The sequence below is a fragment of the Oncorhynchus kisutch genome, linkage group LG24 (assembly GCF_002021735.2).
Source record: "Oncorhynchus kisutch isolate 150728-3 linkage group LG24, Okis_V2, whole genome shotgun sequence".
Lineage (NCBI taxonomy): Eukaryota > Metazoa > Chordata > Actinopteri > Salmoniformes > Salmonidae > Oncorhynchus > Oncorhynchus kisutch.
Window position 1 is genome coordinate 43,264,112 of NC_034197.2, and position 16,236 is coordinate 43,280,347.

The following is a 16,236-nucleotide window of genomic DNA, read 5'->3' on the forward strand; positions in this document are numbered from 1 at the left end:
CTGCCTTGTTGATAGTGTTGTTATGAAGGTAGAAACTAGGGCCTGTAGGACCTGCCTTGTTGATAGTGTTGTTAAGAAGGTAGAAACTAGGGCCTGTAGGACCTGCCTTGTTGATAGTGCTGTTAAGAAGGTAGAAACTAGGGCCTGTAGGACCTGCCTTGTTGATAGTGCTGTTAAGAAGGTAGAAACTAGGGCCTGTAGGACCTGCCTTGTTGATAGTGTTGTTAAGAAGGTAGAAACTAGGGCCTGTAGGACCTGCCTTGTTGATAGTGTTGTTAAGAAGGTAGAAACTAGGGCCTGTAGGACCTGTCTTGTTGATAGTGTTGTTATGAAGGTAGAAACTAGGGCCTGTAGGACCTGTCTTGTTGATAGTGTTGTTATGAAGGTAGAAACTAGGGCCTGTAGGACCTGCCTTGTTGATAGTGTTGTTATGAAGGTAGAAACTAGGGCCTGTAGGACCTGTCTTGTTGATAGTGTTGTTAAGAAGGTAGAAACTAGGGCCTGTAGGACCTGCCTTGTTGATAGTGTTGTTATGAAGGTAGAAACTAGGGCCTGTAGGACCTGTCTTGTTGATAGTGTTGTTATGAAGGTAGAAACTAGGGCCTGTAGGACCTGCCTTGTTGATAGTGTTGTTAAGAAGGTAGAAACTAGGGCCTGTAGGACCTGCCTTGTTGATAGTGCTGTTAAGAAGGTAGAAACTAGGGCCTGTAGGACCTGCCTTGTTGATAGTGCTGTTAAGAAGGTAGAAACTAGGGCCTGTAGGACCTGCCTTGTTGATAGTGTTGTTAAGAAGGTAGAAACTAGGGCCTGTAGGACCTGCCTTGTTGATAGTGTTGTTAAGAAGGTAGAAACTAGGGCCTGTAGGACCTGTCTTGTTGATAGTGTTGTTATGAAGGTAGAAACTAGGGCCTGTAGGACCTGTCTTGTTGATAGTGTTGTTATGAAGGTAGAAACTAGGGCCTGTAGGACCTGCCTTGTTGATAGTGTTGTTATGAAGGTAGAAACTAGGGCCTGTAGGACCTGCCTTGTTGATAGTGTTGTTATGAAGGTAGAAACTAGGGCCTGTAGGACCTGCCTTGTTGATAGTGTTGTTATGAAGGTAGAAACTAGGGCCTGTAGGACCTGCCTTGTTGATAGTGTTGTTAAGAAGGTAGAAACTAGGGCCTGTAGGACCTGCCTTGTTGATAGTGTTGTTAAGAAGGTAGAAACTAGAGCCTGTAGGACCTGCCTTGTTGATGGTGTTGTTAAGAAGGTAGAAACTAGGGCCTGTAGGACCTGTCTTGTTGATAGTGCTGTTAAGAAGGTAGAAACTAGGGCCTGTAGGACCTGTCTTGTTGATAGTGTTGTTATGAAGGTAGAAACTAGGGCCTGTAGGACCTGTCTTGTTGATAGTGTTGTTATGAAGGTAGAAACTAGGGCCTGTAGGACCTGCCTTGTTGATAGTGTTGTTATGAAGGTAGAAACTAGGGCCTGTAGGACCTGTCTTGTTGATAGTGTTGTTATGAAGGTAGAAACTAGGGCCTGTAGGACCTGTCTTGTTGATAGTGTTGTTATGAAGGTAGAAACTAGGGCCTGTAGGACCTGCCTTGTTGATAGTGTTGTTATGAAGGTAGAAACTAGGGCCTGTAGGACCTGTCTTGTTGATAGTGTTGTTATGAAGGTAGAAACTAGGGCCTGTAGGACCTGTCTTGTTGATAGTGTTGTTAAGAAGGTAGAAACTAGGGCCTGTAGGACCTGCCTTGTTGATAGTGTTGTTATGAAGGTAGAAACTAGGGCCTGTAGGACCTGCCTTGTTGATAGTGTTGTTAAGAAGGTAGAAACTAGGGCCTGTAGGACCTGTCTTGTTGATAGTGTTGTTATGAAGGTAGAAACTAGGGCCTGTAGGACCTGCCTTGTTGATAGTGTTGTTAAGAAGGTAGAAACTAGGGCCTGTAGGACCTGCCTTGTTGATAGTGTTGTTAAGAAGGTAGAAACTAGGGCCTGTAGGACCTGCCTTGTTGATAGTGTTGTTAAGAAGGTAGAAACTAGGGCCTGTAGGACCTGTCTTGTTGATAGTGTTGTTATGAAGGTAGAAACTAGGGCCTGTAGGACCTGCCTTGTTGATAGTGTTGTTAAGAAGGTAGAAACTAGGGCCTGTAGGACCTGTCTTGTTGATAGTGTTGTTATGAAGGTAGAAACTAGGGCCTGTAGGACCTGTCTTGTTGATAGTGTTGTTATGAAGGTAGAAACTAGGGCCTTTAGGACCTGTCTTGTTGATAGTGTTGTTAAGAAGGTAGAAACTAGGGCCTGTAGGACCTGTCTTGTTGATAGTGTTGTTATGAAGGTAGAAACTAGGGCCTTTAGGACCTGTCTTGTTGATAGTGCTGTTAAGAAGGTAGAAACTAGGGCCTTTAGGACCTGTCTTGTTGATAGTGTTGTTATGAAGGTAGAAACTAGGGCCTTTAGGACCTGTCTTGTTGATAGTGTTGTTAAGAAGGCAGAGCAGCGCTTTATTATGGACAGACATGTCCCCATTTGAGCTACTCTTGTATCACGCCTGATTCCTCTCTCTGCCCAGCACTGTGCTCTCCTGCCATCATCATTATGCACACCTGCTTCCCTCGGCACGTGCATCAGCAAATTATTGGCCTCACCTGGACTCAATCACCTGTTTCATTACCTCTCCTATATTTGTCAGTTTCCCGCTGCTGCATTGATTGTGGTATGTCCTTATGTTACCCGGCGCTGACGCTGTTGCTATCCTCTTCTATGTGCGTTCCAATTTAAATGTTGACCTTGTTTCTCAGGCTGCGTATGTTCATATGGGCTATTTCTTTTTAGCACTTTTCTGGGTTGCTTGATTGTTTTTAATGCTTTACTGGGAAGCTTATCAGAGGTAGACTTACTCATGTTATTTACATTGGAGCTGGAAGTGGTCTTCCTACTATTGCACACCGCCTCAGTGCTAACAGTGTAACTAACAGTGTAACTCTGGTTTATAGGCGCATGATTACTGCTTACAATAGCTGTAGGATAAACAGATGTTTTCGGTGCAATTAGGGGCACATAAATGAAGTTACTTACATTGTGTTTGCCAACGCTCCTAGGATCATGACGCCTCATTGTCACAATGGTAGGGATTAGCGGAGCTGGTCTTGGGTCATTGATAGGTCATTGTTTTAATGAAGTCTTGAAATGTGTGGACAGGAGTCCAGGAGCCAAGCTGATTTGGATGGACTCTGTCGTTTCTGTAGAGCAGGTATTCCCAAACTGGGGTACGCACAATGCCGTCGAGGGTACGCCAAACAAAAAAATGTGATTCACATTTTCAAACAGTCCATTTATATTTTCCAACGGGGCTATACATTTGGGATTTGTTTCTTCTCTTCTCGCCTGAGTAGCCTCGTTTCACTGCCTAAAATAAAACCATCTAGTGTTCAGCGGAATAACAACACAATGTCAAATACAGGAAGCCTAGTCAAATAATTAACATCCAATCACATTAACCTGTTACTCTCTCACGGGACTTCCACTAATGGTCTGTATGTAGCCAAACGTAGCTGCTGCTCATGTTGGTATCTGTACTGATGGAGCAAAAGCCATGACAGGGAGACATAGTGGAGTGGTAACGCGCATGCAAGCAGTTGCTCCCGACGCCACTTGGGTCCACTGCAGCATCCACCTAGAGGCTCTTGGGTAGACTGCAGCATCCACCGAGAGGCTCTTGGGTACACTGCAGCATCCACCTAGAGGCTCTTGGGTAGACTGCAGCATCCACCTAGAGGCTCTTGGGTACACTGCAGCATCCACCTAGAGGCTCTTGGGTACACTGCAGCATCCACCAAGAGGCTCTTGGGTACACTGCAGCATCCACCGAGAGGCTCTTGGGTACACTGCAGCATCCACCGAGAGGCTCTTGGGTACACTGCAGCATCCACCGAGAGGCTCTTGGGTACACTGCAGCATCCACCGAGGGGCTCTTGGGTAGACTGCAGCATCCACCGAGAGGCTCAGAGTACACTGCAGCATCCACCGAGAGGCTCTTGGGTAGACTGCAGCATCCACCTAGAGGCTCTTGGGTACACTGCAGCATCCACCGAGAGGCTCAGAGTACACTGCAGCATCCATTGAGAGGCTCTTGGGTACACTGCAGCATCCACCGAGAGGCTCTTGGGTACACTGCAGCATCCACCGAGAGGCTCTTGGGTACACTGCAGCATCCACCGAGAGGCTCTTGGGTACACTGCAGCATCCACCTAGAGGCTCTTGGGTACACTGCAGCATCCACCGAGAGGCTCAGAGTACACTGCAGCATCCACCGAGAGGCTCTTGGGTACACTGCAGCATCCACCGAGAGGCTCTTGGGTACACTGCAGCATCCACCTAGAGGCTCTTGGGTACACTGCAGCATCCACCGAGAGGCTCAGAGTACACTGCAGCATCCACCGAGAGGCTCTTGGGTACACTGCAGCATCCACCGAGAGGCTCTTGGGTACACTGCAGCATCCACCGAGAGGCTCTTGCTGCCAAGGGAATGCCTGACAGCTGGAAAGATGTTTTGGATACTACAGTCCCTGAACTCTCGTGTATTTTCTGCACTATGCAATGATGTGGGTTTGATGAGGGTGGGAGCTCTGAACCCGAGGTAGAAGCCAATGGAGAGGGAGTCAGGACAGAGGATGAATGGGAAGCCCCCGAGGAAGAAGGCGCCGGAACCTCTGGTTCCAGGGTGGAAAAGACGTTTCTGGTCTGTGTCAGGTCTGGGCTCAACATCTCCAAGGAGACTCCCGTTGCCAGAGAACAGCTCCATCCTCCAGGGAATGGAGAGACCCAGCACCGGTCAGTTGGTTGTGGCTGTTGAATCTGCTGAGGTGAAAGAATCTGCTGAGGTGAAAGAAAAATGTGTGTGTGGATTCCCCGGTAGCTTGTGTAGGTTTGCTACTTGCTTGCTAAGAGTAGCCACTTCGCTCCTGTAGTCCTCCGCAAGCTAGCAGTTGCTACATTGAAAGGCAGCGCGGTCCACATTGTCCTGAAACAGAGCAAAGTAAACACAGCTCCTGCAACGCTGGAACCTTTCAATAATAATAATAATTTACTTTAATGTAGCTGTAAGCTAGGTGTTGATAACAACTGGCTGTGTCACGCAGTTCTAACGTTAGCAGGATGCTAGGGCTAACATTAGCAGGGTAGTAGGGCTAACGTTAGCAGAATGGTAGGGGCTAACGTTAGCAGGATGGTAGGGCTAACATTAGCAGGTTAGTAGTGCTAACGTTAGCAGGGTAGTAGGGCTAACGTTAGCAGGATGGTAGGGCTAACGTTAGCAGGATGGTAGGGCTAACGTTAGCAGGGTAGTAGGGCTAACGTTAGCAGGATGGTAGGGCTAACGTTAGCAGGATGGTAGGGCTAACATTAGCAGGATGGTAGGGCTAACATCAGCAGGGTAGTAGGGCTAACATTAGCAGGATGATAGGGCTAGCATTAGCAGGGTAGTAGAGCTAACGTTAGCAGGATGGTAGAGCTAACATTAGCAGGATGGTAATGCTAACGTTAGCAGGATGGTAGGGCTAACGTTAGCAGGGTTTTAGGGCTAACATTAGCAGGGTAGTAGGGGTAACGTTAGCAGGATGGTAGGGCTAACATTAGCAGGGTTTTAGGGCTAACATTAGCAGGATGGTAGAGCTAACGTTAGCAGGACGGAAGAGCTAACGTTAGCAGGATGGTAGAGCTAACATTACCAGGATGGTAGGGCTAACATTAGCAGGGTAGTAGGGCGAACGTTAGCAAGATGGTAGAGCTAACGTTAGCAGGATGGAAGAGCTAACGTTAGCAGGATGGTAGAGCTAACATTACCAGGATGGTAGGGCTAACATTAGCAGGGTAGTAGGGTTAACGTTAGCAGGATGGTAGAGCTAACGTTAGCAGGATGGTAGGGCTAACGTTAGCAGGATGGCAGGGCTAACGTTAGCAGGATGGTAGGGCTAACATTAGCAGGGTAGTAGGGCTAACGTTAGCAGGGTAGTAGGGCTAACGTTAGCAGGATGGTAGGGCTAACGTTAGCAGGATGGTAGGGCTAACGTTAGCAGGGTAGTAGGGCTAACGTTAGCAGGATGGTAGGGCTAACGTTAGCAGGATGGTAGGGCTAACATTAGCAGGATGGTAGGGCTAACATCAGCAGGGTAGTAGGGCTAACATTAGCAGGATGATAGGGCTAGCATTAGCAGGGTAGTAGAGCTAACGTTAGCAGGATGGTAGAGCTAACATTAGCAGGATGGTAATGCTAACGTTAGCAGGATGGTAGGGCTAACGTTAGCAGGGTTTTAGGGCTAACATTAGCAGGGTAGTAGGGGTAACGTTAGCAGGATGGTAGGGCTAACATTAGCAGGGTTTTAGGGCTAACATTAGCAGGATGGTAGAGCTAACGTTAGCAGGACGGAAGAGCTAACGTTAGCAGGATGGTAGAGCTAACATTACCAGGATGGTAGGGCTAACATTAGCAGGGTAGTAGGGCGAACGTTAGCAAGATGGTAGAGCTAACGTTAGCAGGATGGAAGAGCTAACGTTAGCAGGATGGTAGAGCTAACATTACCAGGATGGTAGGGCTAACATTAGCAGGGTAGTAGGGTTAACGTTAGCAGGATGGTAGAGCTAACGTTAGCAGGATGGTAGGGCTAACGTTAGCAGGATGGCAGGGCTAACGTTAGCAGGATGGTAGGGCTAACATTAGCAGGGTAGTAGGGCTAACGTTAGCAGGGTAGTAGGGCTAACGTAAGCAGGATTTTTTTATTTTTTTTATTTCACCTTTATTTAACCAGGTAGGCTAGTTGAAAACAAGTTCTCATTTGCAACTGCGACCTGGCCAAGATAAGGATGGTAGGGATAGCTTTAGCAGGATTGTAGGGCTAACGTTAGCAGGATGGCAGGGCTAACGTTAGCAGGATGGCAGGGCTAACGTTAGCAGGATGGTAGGGCTAATATTAGCAGGGTAGTAGGGCTAACGTAAGCAGGATTTTTTATTTTTATTTTTTTTATTTCACCTTTATTTAACCAGGTAGGCTAGTTGAAAACAAGTTCTCATTTGCAACTGCGACCTGGCCAAGATAAGGATGGTAGGGATAACTTTAGCAGGATGGTAGAGCTAACATTAGCAGGGCAGTAGGGCGAACGTTAGCAGGATGGTAGCGCTAACGTTAGCAGGATGGAAGAGCTAACATTAGCAGGATGGTAGAGCTAACGTTAGCAGGATGGTAGGGCTAACGTTAGCAGGATGGTAGGGCTAACGTTAGCAGGATGGTAGAGCTAACGTTAGCAGGATGGTAGGGCTAACGTTAGCAGGATGGCAGGGCTAACGTTAGCAAGATGGTAGAGCTAACGTTAGCAGGATGGTAGGGCTAACGTTAGCAGGATGGTAATGCTAACATTAGCAGGATGGTAGGGCTAACGTTAGCAGGATGGCAGGGCTAACGTTAGCAGGATGGTAGGGCTAACATTAGCAGGGTAGTAGGGCTAACGTTAGCAGGGTAGTAGGGCTAACGTAAGCAGGATGGTAGAGCTAATATTAGCAGGATGGTAGAGCTAATATTAGCAGGATGGTAGGAATAACGTTAGCAGGATGGTAGAGCTAACATTAGCAGGATGGTATTGCTAACGTTAGCAGGATGGTAGGGCTAACGTTAGCAGGATGGTAGGGCTAACGTTAGCAGGATGGTAGGGCTAACGTTAGGAGGATGGTAGAGCTAATATTAGCAGGATGGTAGGGATAACGTTAGCAGGATGGTAAGGCTAACGTTAGCAGGGTAGTAGGGCTAACGTTAGCAGGATGGCAGGGCTAACGTTAGCAGGATGGTAGGGCTAACGTTAGCAGGATGGTAGGGCTAACGTTAGCAGGATGGTAGAGCTAACGTTAGCAGGATGGTAGGGCTAACGTTAGCAGGATGGTAGAGCTAACATTAGCAGGATGGTAGAGCTAACGTTAGCAGGATGGTAGGGCTCACGTTAGCAGGATGGTAGGGATAACAACCTTGCAAGTTGATTGATGAAACCAGTTGTGAGGAGTGCAAACAATTTAGTTGAATTTGAAGTTACACATTTAAAGTTATTAGTGCTGGTGCTTACATTATCAGGGAATAGACTGGCTTGACAGGTCCTACATATTACATCACCCCCTGGATTTTTCCCGGACATAACTTTGGCATTCTTCAGAATTCTAATCAGTTTTATGTAATAACTCAAAAATAGAAATGGGAGGTGTAACTTTGCATTGGGAATTTTGATGTTAATGCTAATGCAGATCCATATGTGTATTGATTCTGTGGTCATGCTACTACATTCTATATATCATGCTTCTATATTCTCTCTCTCTCTCACTAGGGGACATAGGGCACTACTTTAGACCAGGGTCTCACACACCTTTGTGTGTGTAGTGGTTATGATGTCCTTTATCTCCCTTTATTATCAGAGTCATAGGGTCACTCTCATGGCCCTGGGGTGTCCTGAATCTCCCTTTATTATCAGAGTTATAGGGTCACTCTCATGGCCCTGGGGTGTCCTGAATCTCCCTTTATTATCAGAGTTATAGAGTCACTCTCATGGCCCTGGGGTGTCCTGAATCTCCCTTTATTATCAGAGTCATAGGGTCACTCTCATGGCCCTGGGGTGTCCTGAATCTCCCTTTATTATCAGAGTTATAGAGTCACTCTCATGGCCCTGGGGTGTCCTGAATCTCCCTTTATTATCAGAGTTATAGAGTCACTCTCATGGCCCTGGGGTGTCCTGAATCTCCCTTTATTATCAGAGTTATAGAGTCACTCTCATGGTCCTGGGGTGTCCTGAATCTCCCTTTATTATCAGAGTTATAGAGTCACTCTCATGGCCCTGGGGTGTCCTGAATCTCCCTTTATTATCAGAGTTATAGAGTCACTCTCATGGCCCTGGGGTGTCCTGAATCTCCCTTTATTATCAGAGTTATAGAGTCACTCTCATGGCCCTGGGGTGTCCTGAATCTCCCTTTATTATCAGAGTTATAGAGTCACTCTCATGGCCCTGGGGTGTCCTGAATCTCCCTTTATTATCAGAGTTATAGAGTCACTCTCATGGCCCTGGGGTGTCCTGAATCTCCCTTTATTATCAGAGTTATAGAGTCACTCTCATGGTTCTGGGGTGTCCTGAATCTCCCTTTATTATCAGAGTTATAGAGTCACTCTCATGGCCCTGGGGTGTCCTGAATCTCCCTTTATTATCAGAGTCATAGGGTCACTCTCATGGCCCTGGGGTGTCCTGAATCTCCCTTTATTATCAGAGTTATAGGGTCACTCTCATGGTCCTGGGGTGTCCTGAATCTCCCTTTATTATCAGAGTTATAGGGTCACTCTCATGGCCCTGGGGTGTCCTGAATCTCCCTTTATTATCAGAGTTATAGGGTCACTCTCATGGCCCTGGGGTGTCCTGAATCTCCCTTTATTATCAGAGTTATAGAGTCACTCTCATGGCCCTGGGGTGTCCTGAATCTCCCTTTATTATCAGAGTTATAGAGTCACTCTCATGGCCCTGGGGTGTCCTGAATCTCCCTTTATTATCAGAGTTATAGAGTCACTCTCATGGCCCTGGGGTGTCCTGAATCTCCCTTTATTATCAGAGTTATAGAGTCACTCTCATGGCCCTGGGGTGTCCTGAATCTCCCTTTATTATCAGAGTCATAGAGTCACTCTCATGGCCCTGGGGTGTCCTGAATCTCCCTTTATTATCAGAGTTATAGGGTCACTCTCATGGCCCTGGGGTGTCCTGAATCTCCCTTTATTATCAGAGTTATAGAGTCACTCTCATGGTCCTGGGGTGTCCTGAATCTCCCTTTATTATCAGAGTTATAGAGTCACTCTCATGGTCCTGGGGTGTCCTGAATCTCCCTTTATTATCAGAGTTATAGAGTCACTCTCATGGTCCTGGGGTGTCCTGAATCTCCCTTTATTATCAGAGTTATAGAGTCACTCTCATGGCCCTGGGGTGTCCTGAATCTCCCTTTATTATCAGAGTTATAGAGTCACTCTCATGGCCCTGGGGTGTCCTGAATCTCCCTTTATTATCAGAGTCATAGAGTCACTCTCATGGCCCTGGGGTGTCCTGAATCTCCCTTTATTATCAGAGTTATAGAGTCACTCTCATGGCCCTGGGGTGTCCTGAATCTCCCTTTATTATCAGAGTCATAGAGTCACTCTCATGGTCCTGGGGTGTCCTGAATCTCCCTTTATTATCAGAGTTATAGAGTCACTCTCATGGCCCTGGGGTGTCCTGAATCTCCCTTTATTATCAGAGTTATAGGGTCACTCTCATGGCCCTGGGGTGTCCTGAATCTCCCTTTATTATCAGAGTTATAGAGTCACTCTCATGGTCCTGGGGTGTCCTGAATCTCCCTTTATTATCAGAGTTATAGGGTCACTCTCATGGTCCTGGGGTGTCCTGAATCTCCCTTTATTATCAGAGTTATAGGGTCACTCTCATGGCCCTGGGGTGTCCTGAATCTCCCTTTATTATCAGAGTTATAGAGTCACTCTCATGGCCCTGGGGTGTCCTGAATCTCCCTTTATTATCAGAGTTATAGAGTCACTCTCATGGCCCTGGGGTGTCCTGAATCTCCCTTTATTATCAGAGTTATAGAGTCACTCTCATGGCCCTGGGGTGTCCTGAATCTCCCTTTATTATCAGAGTTATAGAGTCACTCTCATGGCCCTGGGGTGTCCTGAATCTCCCTTTATTATCAGAGTTATAGAGTCACTCTCATGGCCCTGGGGTGTCCTGAATCTCCCTTTATTATCAGAGTTATAGAGTCACTCTCATGGCCCTGGGGTTTCCAGAATTCTCATAATGTCATTGCGCGAATGTCAAGCGCGAAGAGTCTGGTGAACCAATGTTTCAAACTTGGCCTTCATTAGCCAATAAGGAAAGACTGGGAGAAACTGGAGAAACGAACCAATCCCCACAACACCTTCCCTCTAACCCAAGACTTGCAGTTTTTTTGACTCGCTGAAATTAAATTAAGATAAATACTTTACTAAGTAGGTCACTCCCACATAATGCTATGGTCACTTCAACTAAGGCCAACTTTGAATGGTTGATATTCCAGGCATATATGCGCTGTGCGCAATAGCTTGGGGAGGAGGTTAACTGAAAACACTACTCAGTCCCTCAGGCCCTCCCCAGGTCAGGCAGCAGCAGACGGCTCCATGGTGAGAGTTGACTATCCCCTTCCACTTGAGGATCTTTGCTGTGACTTCACATGGAACCGTAAACAGTGGGTGTCTCAGCAGAGAGAGTATGTGTGGTAGTTAGAGGGATTGTCATTGGTCTTTAGTGATTGGGAATGGGACACCCAATAGGCTAATGAAAGATCCTTAGAAGAAGAGAAGGTGATGAGAGATGTTCTTATTATTACATATGATTTAACTCAACAGTGTGAAACTGTGATATACTGTACAGGACTACTACAGGTGTACAGGACTACTACAGGTGTACAGGACTACTACAGGTGTACAGGACTACTACAGGTGTACAGGACTACTACAGGTGTATAGACTACTACAGGTGTATAGACTACTACAGGTGTACAGGACTACTACAGGTGTACAGGACTACTACAGGTGTATAGACTACTACAGGTGTACAGACTACTACAGGTGTACAGACTACTACAGGTGCATAGACTACTACAGGTGTACAGACTACTACAGGTGCATAGACTACTACAGGTGTATAGACTACTACAGGTGTATAGACTACTACAGGTGTACAGACTACTACAGGTGTACAGACTACTACAGGTGTACAGACTACTACAGGTGTACAGGACTACTACAGGTGTATAGACTACTACAGGTGTATAGACTACTACAGGTGTACAGGACTACTACAGGTGTACAGACTACTACAGGTGTACAGGACTACTACAGGTGTATAGACTACTACAGGTGTACAGGACTACTACAGGTGTACAGGACTACTACAGGTGTACAGACTACTACAGGTGTACAGGACTACTACAGGTGCATAGACTACTACAGGTGTAAAGGACTACTACAGGTGTACAGGACTACTACAGGTGTATAGACTACTACAGGTGTACAGGACTACTACAGGTGTACAGGACTACTACAGGTGTACAGACTACTACAGGTGTACAGGACTACTACAGGTGTACAGACTACTACAGGTGTACAGACAACTACAGGTGTACAGACTACTACAGGTGTACAGGACTACTACAGGTGTACAGGACTACTACAGGTGTACAGGACTACTACAGGTGTACAGACTACTACAGGTGTACAGACTACTACAGGTGTATAGGACTACTACAGGTGTACAGACTACTACAGGTGTACAGACTACTACAGGTGTATAGACTACTACAGGTGTACAGGACTACTACAGGTGTACAGGACTACTACAGGTGTACAGACTACTACAGGTGTACAGGACTACTACAGGTGTACAGACTACTACAGGTGTACAGGACTACTACAGGTGTACAGGACTACTACAGGTGTACAGACTACTACAGGTGTACAGGACTACTACAGGTGTACAGACTACTACAGGTGTATAGACTACTACAGGTGTACAGACTACTACAGGTGCATAGACTACTACAGGTGTACAGACTACTACAGGTGTACAGACTACTACAGGTGTATAGACTACTACAGGTGTATAGGCTACTACAGGTGCATAGACTACTACAGGTGTACAGACTACTACAGGTGTATAGACTACTACAGGTGTACAGGACTACTACAGGTGTACAGACTACTACAGGTGTATAGACTACTACAGGTGTACAGGACTACTACAGGTGTACAGACTACTACAGGTGCATAGACTACTACAGGTGTATAGACTACTACAGGTGTACAGACTACTACAGGTGTACAGACTACTACAGGTGTACAGACTACTACAGGTGTATATACTACTACAGGTGTACAGACTACTACAGGTGCATAGACTACTACAGGTGTATAGACTACTACAGGTGTATAGGCTACTACAGGTGCATAGACTACTACAGGTGTATAGACTACTACAGGTGTATAGGCTACTACAGGTGTACAGACTACTACAGGTGTACAGACTACTACAGGTGCATAGACTACTACAGGTGTATAGACTACTACAGGTGTATAGGCTACTACAGGTGCATAGACTACTACAGGTGTATAGACTACTACAGGTGTATAGGCTACTACAGGTGCATAGACTACTACAGGTGTATAGACTACTACAGGTGTATAGGCTACTACAGGTGTACAGACTACTACAGGTGTACAGACTACTACAGGTGTATATACTACTACAGGTGTACAGACTACTACAGGTGTATAGACTACTAAAGGTGTACAGACTACTACAGGTGTACAGACTACTACAGGTGTATAGACTACTACAGGTGTATAGGCTACTACAGGTGTACAGACTACTACAGGTGTATATACTACTACAGGTGTATAGACTACTACAGGTGTATAGACTACTACAGGTGTATAGACTACTACAGGTGTACAGACTACTACAGGTGTATATACTACTACAGGTGTATAGACTATTACAGGTGTACAGACGACTACAGGTGTATAGACTACTACAGGTGTATATACTAATACAGGTGTATATACTAATACAGGTGTATTGACTACTACAGGTGTATATACTAATACAGTTGTATTGACTACTACACGTGTATATACTAATACAGGTGTATATACTACTACAGGTGTATATACTAATACAGGTGTATTGACTACTACAGGTGTATATACTAATACAGGTGTATAGACTACTACAGGTGTATTGACTAATACAGGTGTATATACTAAAACAGGTGTATTTTCTAATACAGGAGCATAGACTACTACAGGTGTATTGACTAATACACATACAACCACATGACAGCCCAGAGTCATCAGTCAGCCTGCTTGACCTTATCAGACCAGAGAGCTGTGGCTTTTACCTGTCCGATTCAGAAGGAAACCTCTGTACCACCTGTCTTAAATGCCATTCAGAACCATACTCCTCTTAATCATAATAAGATAAATACAATTTTCAGAAAAGGTGTTTTTAACCATAATACACAGTGCTACACTATCACTAGTCAATAATACACAGTGTTACACTATCACTAGTCAATAACACACAGTGCTACACTATCACTAGTCAATAACACACAGTGTTACACTATCACTAGTCAATAACACACAGTGCTACACTATCACTAGTCAATAACACACAGTGCTACACTATCACTAGTCAATAACACACAGTGCTACACTATCACTAGTCAATAATACACAGTGTTATACTATCACTAGTCAATAATACACAGTGTTATACTATCACTAGTCAATAATACACAGTGTTACACTATCACTAGTCAATAATACACAGTGTTATACTATCACTAGTCAATAACACACAGTGCTACACTATCACTAGTCAATAATACACAGTGCTACACTATCACTAGTCAATAATACACAGTGCTACACTATCACTAGTCAATAATACACAGTGTTATACTATCACTAGTCAATAACACACAGTGCTACACTATCACTAGTCAATAACACACAGTGTTAGACTATCACTAGTCAATAATACACAGTGTTATACTATCACTAGTCAATAACACACAGTGCTACACTATCACTAGTCAATAACACACAGTGTTACACTATCACTAGTCAATAACACACAGTGTTATACTATCACTAGTCAATAACACACAGTGTTATACTATCACTAGTCAATAATACACAGTGCTACACTATCACTAGTCAATAATACACAGTGCTACACTATCACTAGTCAATAATACACAGTGCTACACTATCACTAGTCAATAATACACAGTGCTACACTATCACTAGTCAATAATACACAGTGCTACACTATCACTAGTCAATAATACACAGTGCTACACTATCACTAGTCAATAATACACAGTGTTATACTATCACTAGTCAATAACACACAGTGCTACACTATCACTAGTCAATAATACACAGTGTTATACTATCACTAGTCAATAATACACAGTGTTATACTATCACTAGTCAATAATACACAGTGTTATACTATCACTAGTCAATAATACACAGTGCTACACTATCACTAGTCAATAATACACAGTGTTATACTATCACTAGTCAATAACACACAGTGTTATACTATCACTAGTCAATAATACACAGTGCTACACTATCACTAGTCAATAATACACAGTGTTATACTATCACTAGTCAATAACACACAGTGTTATACTATCACTAGTCAATAATACACAGTGCTACACTATCACTAGTCAATAATACACAGTGCTACACTATCACTAGTCAATAACACACAGTGTTATACTATCACTAGTCAATAATACACAGTGCTACACTATCACTAGTCAATAATACACAGTGCTACACTATCACTAGTCAATAACACACAGTGTTATACTATCACTAGTCAATAATACACAGTGCTACACTATCACTAGTCAATAATACACAGTGCTACACTATCACTAGTCAATAACACACAGTGTTATACTATCACTAGTCAATAATACACAGTGTTATACTATCACTAGTCAATAATACACAGTGTTATACTATCACTAGTCAATAACACACAGTGTTATACTATCACTAGTCAATAACACACAGTGTTATACTATCACTAGTCAATAACACACAGTGCTACACTATCACTAGTCAATAATACACAGTGCTACACTATCACTAGTCAATAACACACAGTGCTACACTATCACTAGTCAATAACACACAGTGCTACACTATCACTAGTCAATAATACACAGTGCTATACTATCACTAGTCAATAACACACAGTGCTACACTATCACTAGTCAATAACACACAGTGCTACACTATCACTAGTCAATAATACACAGTGCTACACTATCACTAGTCAATAATACACAGTGTTATACTATCACTAGTCAATAATACACAGTGCTACACTATCACTAGTCAATAATACACAGTGTTATACTATCACTAGTCAATAATACACAGTGCTACACTATCACTAGTCAATAATACACAGTGGTATACTATCACTAGTCAATAATACACAGTGCTACACTATCACTAGTCAATAACACACAGTGCTACACTATCACTAGTCAATAATACACAGTGCTACACTATCACTAGTCAATAATACACAGTGTTATACTATCACTAGTCAATAATACACAGT